The sequence below is a fragment of the Globicephala melas genome, chromosome 11 (assembly GCF_963455315.2).
Source record: "Globicephala melas chromosome 11, mGloMel1.2, whole genome shotgun sequence".
Taxonomy (NCBI): Eukaryota; Metazoa; Chordata; class Mammalia; order Artiodactyla; family Delphinidae; genus Globicephala; species Globicephala melas.
In genome coordinates this window covers 81,645,079-81,650,591 of record NC_083324.2, presented here as the reverse complement: position 1 = coordinate 81,650,591, position 5,513 = coordinate 81,645,079, and the positions used below count along the sequence as shown (strand labels likewise).

At 43.6% G+C, this 5,513-nt stretch overlaps 1 non-coding gene across 1 annotated transcript; it reads right to left on the bottom strand.

The window, feature by feature from the left end:
• Positions 1 to 3,774: 3,774 nt before the first annotated feature.
• TRNAT-AGU (transfer RNA threonine (anticodon AGU)) lies at positions 3,775 to 3,848 on the bottom strand. Its single transcript has one exon. It is a non-coding gene; the product is annotated as a tRNA-Thr (tRNA).
• Positions 3,849 to 5,513: the final 1,665 nt, after the last annotated feature.

Sequence of the window (5,513 nt, the reverse complement as noted above, 5' to 3'; positions counted from 1 at the left end):
AAACATGAGAAAGGAGGAAACGGCAAATAGGCACAACTCCTAGGGTAATAGGAGAAACACTCAGAAGTGCCTGGAGGGTCACTAGGTGGGTCCAACGCTATTCAGGCTACCTGGGCTCTGCCACTTACGAGCTATATGACCTTCCAGGCAAATGACTTCGTATCCCTTGCCTTGGTGACTTCCTCTTTAAAATGGAGGAAATAATTGAAACTTACCCCATATGTATGCTGTGAGATTGCATGATTTGGTATATACAAAGAGCTTGGCAAATAATAAAGGCCTGATAAATCCCAGGCATAAATGCCTAACAAATCTTTTTGTTGTTGTAATTGAGCACCCACTGTTTGCCAACGCCTGTGAACAGGACAGGTGCAGCTCCTACCCCAAGGAATAGACATGTCGGCAGCAAAAACAGGTATGGAGCAAGTAGATGAGTGTTGCTACCCAGGAAGAAATGGGAAATAAAGACCCTTTTAGCTGTACATCTCCATAGGAGAATCTCAGCAGCCCAGCTAGAGGTCCCACTTAATCCACAACTTGTAAATTCAGGTTCCATCCATACTGCTTTGGTAATGTATGGTCTTTTCAAAAGAAAACACGAAACACTTGAGACTTATCAACTGTCAAACCAAGTCCAGCTGTGGTTTTCTTGATGCCATAAATCAGCAATTCCCAACCTTTTTGGCACCAGGGACTGGTTTCGTGGAAGACAGTTTTTCCAAGGAGGGGGGCGCGGGATGTTTTCAGGATGATTCGAGTGCATTACCTTTATTATGCACTTTATTTCTATTATTATTACATTGTAATATATAATGAAATAATGATACAACTCACCATAATGCAGAATCAGTGGGAGCCCTGAGCTTGTTTTCACTTGTCAGTCACTGATAGGGTTTTGATATGAGTCTGCAAGCAATTGACTTATTATGGTGTCTGTGCAGTCAGACCTCTCTGCTAATGATGATCTGTATTTGCAGCCGTTCCCCAGCGCTGGCATCACCGCCTCAGCTCCTCCTCAGACCAACAGGCGTTAGATTCTCATAAGGAGTGCCCAACCTAGATCCCTCACTTGTGCAGTTCACAGTAGGGTTCGCGCTCCTATGAGAATCTAATGCCGCTGCTGATCTGACAGGAGGCGGAGCTCAGGCAGTAATGTGAGCGATGGGGAGCGGCTGTAAATACAGATGAAGCTTTACTTGCTCGCCCGCCACTCACCTCTTGCTGTGCAGCCCAGTTCCTAACAGGCCACGACCGGTACTGGTCCGTGGCCCGGGGGTTGGGGACCCCTGCCACAAATTATGAGGATGCCTATGGGCCTATGGTCATCTCCAGGCAAAGAAGAATTTCAAGATCTGTACACCCATTCTCTAGTTGCTTCCGCTTACCTGAACTGAGCGTCCTCTTTCTCACCTCTAGGCACACACTGTTCCCTTTGCTTGGAGCACCTCTTCCACTTCTCTCTCCAGCCCACTCTCTTGCCTCGATCTTGCCTACATCTCCTCCATGCTCAGTTTGGGTGTCACTTCTTCCATGACGTCTTCCCCACCTCCTTCTATCTCCATCCAGTCTGAGTTAAGTATCAAAGCATGGCCTACAGTACCCTCCACTCCCAATGGTGTTATATCCCACTCTACTGTAATTGCTATTGAACTGTTTGACTCATCCTCCCACCAGCCTCTTTAGAACGGAACTCATGAGCCACGTGAGATTAGCATGGTGCCTGCCACGTGATAGGCACTGGGTGGATAAACAAGCATTTGACTGTAAACCATTTCCACTTGTACACATAAATCATTTTCACGATTGATACATGGAGAGTTCAGAAGATTTTTAGGTTTTTGGGAGAGATGATTAGATTCCTCACCTGGAATATTCTATAACTTCAGTAGCCAGCAACACTACCTCACTGGTACGGATCAGGCAATCTATTGAGGGCCACTTGGCTGGAAGCATCCTTGTAAAGGTATTCCTAGAGCCTGATGGAGTAGAAGGGTAAAGGTTAAGGCAGGTTTGGTGACAGGATGAAGGATTGGTCTAGTGTTGACATCTATACTGGGACGCAGCTGGCCTCACCATTTGAGGGAGGTGTGTAATCCGGGCCTGGGAAAAAGACTTTTTTGAGCAGAAGATAGGAGAATGTGAAAAAGAGGGTCTGTCTTTTGATGAAATAAAATTTATATTTTAAGGCAGGGCAAGAAAAATTAAACATAATATTCTCTCTCTGTGTTTGTTTGGACCTCCTCCCTCATGTGCAGTGTGCATTTGCCTTACACGTTAAACAGAGCACTTCAAAGATGGGAGTGACTGCTCCACCATAAAGATCATATTTTCCCCCTTTCTGCTGATGCTAGCGATGTAACTTCTTAAAAGAATAGCGTTCTTTACCAAATTTGTAGGGGGTCATGGTGACTTGCTGCTCCCTTTGTACGTGCTTACATGGACTATGTATAGCCTTGGTGAACTTTATGTAAAATGTCAGCAAACACATCCGTACCTTTTGATGTACTATCCTTTGTCTCGAAAATGTATATGACTGTGCATTCGACTTCGAACAGGTGGAACATTTCTCAGAGCTTTCTGAGAATCTGTTTCCTGGTTATAATCCTCAGTTTAGCTCAAATAAAATCCGCTTTTTTTTTCTTCTCAGCTTGATTATTAATTGAATTTTCATTGGTACTCTCCACTGCTGTGTGATGCCTATAAAGAAAAGTGGGGAATCAAGCTTCATAGTGAGTAGAGAAAGTCTCCATAAAAGAAGAATTGTTTCCTGAACTATTCTTCAAAGTGTTGGGACATTGTGTTTCTGCAGACAGAACAGGAGATCACATTTCAACCCTTGACCATCTACATAAAATAATGTGCTCTGAAGGTAAAAGCCAGGTTGGTGGGACTTTCTGGGCCAGGTGGAGGGGAGCTTGGTCTTGGGAGATGAGTAAGAGGGTAACAGTTACAGTGAACTTCATTTCCCTGGTCTTGAGTTTCTATGTAAAGGGGCCCAGTAATGATTAAAACTCCAGACTTCTCTTCCACCTCTCATGTTTCCTTCCTCTCTCTTACAGAGAGTTTGGAAGAAGGCACCTCAGCCCTTCCTGGACTGCTCCTTCAAGTCAGCCTGCATGCTAATAGCTTCAGGTCTGTGTGTTCTAGTGGGCTATCCACTCCGTGGATATGCAATCAAAAGGATGCTTCTCCCTCACAGCTTCTTTTCTGAAATCACGGGGACAAATATTTTTCTCTTTGATTTTCCTTTCCAAAAAACTCTGACCACAAGACCACCTTTTAAAATACTTATTTACAACTTGCATTGTATAGTTGGATTTTAGTGGCTGCTATGAATTGAGATGCTGCAACCTTCTCAACAACGCATTTATCAGTCATTCCAGAGGCTGATCCTGCTAAAAAAATAATGCCTGTAGATTATGAAAGTGCATCCATTTGGGATTTCCCCAGGAAAAATAATAGAATGACCAGAGATTATGATGTTGCTTATAGTTTAAATCTGGCGACTTTGCCTTCTGCTTTCCCTGGTTCCCTTTTTGCTTGCTGAAAAAACACTACATAAAAATGCAAGAACGTCAAGAAAGATAGAAATTCTTCTGAAAGAAAAACAAATTCATCTTTGTTTCTTCTTTTTCTTTTTTGTAAACGATAAAACTGTCCCCACCCTCAGACTCATATAACACAGTTCCGTGAAACTCCGTAGGGAAAATTTACCCTTAAGATTGATTACATTTTAATCCCCCATACCCTTTTCCAAGGCAGGAAAACCACAAAAGGCCCCGCTGGGATTCGAACCCAGGATCTCCTGTTTACTAGACAGGCGCTTTAACCAGCTAAGCCACGGAGCCAACACGTCCCCGTCGTTGCAAATAGACATAGAAAAGGAATGATCTTAGCTTTTGTTCTGAACATCTGTTTCTTCGTTATTGAGGTTCACGAGCCCCCCAAGATGGTCTCTCAGACACTAAAGATGAACCTCTGCTTCGCCCCCAAAGACCTAAGAGACCGCGCAGCCATAGGAAACCTGAGACCCTCCGCGCGGGGGTGGGGTGAGGGAAACTCTGGCGCGAGCCTGAACCCTCAGGCGGCGCCAGAGGAGTCTTCCCGGAACTGCCAGGAAGGGCAAGAGTTCAGCAGCTGCAGCTTCCTTGGGTGAATTATGACCTGGGGCCCCTGGAGGAGAGGAAATTGGCCACATTTGGACCAGAACACTTCCAACATCAAGAACTGGTCCCTGCAGGAAGTAAGCTATGTGTTCTTTATTTCACGGATTTTAATTAAAATTCCAGCTCTTCCTTACCCCCATTTGTTTCCGTAAAATTGGGTTCCACCGCCTGCTTCTTGCTTAACTAAGTTGCATCTTTAAAAAATTCAAGACTTCATCATTAAAACCTTGTTTGGAAAGAGATAAAGGAGCAGTCTCCTCTCCTCTGAAGCTAGAGGAAGAGAGACGCTTTCTTGTCCGAAAACTTGTCCAAAGGATCTGCTTGACAAGCTGTCAAATTGAAAGCATTCACAAAAATTTCTATATTTTCATGGGGACTTGTGTATTTGTAACTGCTCCAAATTCATCCTCTTCTCTGTGAAATAGATCCGTCCTTAGGCAAAGGGCTTTAGTGGAATTCGGAAGAGTTTACAAGTTGTTGCCATAGCTGTGAAAGTAACTTCCCAAATGAAACCCGTAATTATGATTGGCTGCTTGCTTGAAATCTGTTGCCGTTCTGAAAATGTTGAAATTAACATTTCAGTATTTCTGAGCTGTATCAATATTGAAGGATTTCTCTGTCTCACTTTAAACCAGCCATTGGCACTAACCTCTGCCTACAAACATGATTTGGGGGAGAGGTTAAAAAGCCCATGACTCTGCTAGATTTCTTTTTCATAAAACGATTGAAAGTCTATGAACTCAACACACAGTCTGATTCACTCCATGAAATAAGCACCGATTTCTTTAATAGTATAAGATTAACCATTGTATTATTAATGTGCTTGGAGCCAAGATAATCATAAACAGCAGAGTCACACCTAACGTGACTTTGACCAAACTGTGGTAGACATTCAGAAAGACAACAGAGCCAACAATATTTGGTCTGGGTTTTTCCTTAGACTGGCAGCTGTCAAAATTTGCACAGAAATTCTGGGAAGTCAAAGGAGTTTTTTAACAAGCCAGAGACAAGTCTTGGGAGAAAAATTAAGACTCAGAGCAATCACTTCCAGAAATCTGGGTGTGACCTGCAAAGACCATGGAAAGGCCCCTCACAATGGCTCTGTTCCACACAACTGAAATTGGAGAAGGTGCAGATCGTGGTGTCATAGACTGCTGACAGTGGAAATGGCTGGCAGTGCTACTATTTTCCAAATGCTTGGGAGAGAAACTGGAAGAATAGTGCACTGTGATCCAGAGGAGGAGGAGAGTCCACCGCAGTAATGGCTGGTTTTACATGTCAACTTGGCTAGTCTATAGAGCCCAGTTATTCAATTAAACATTAATCTAGATGTTGCTGTGAAGGTAT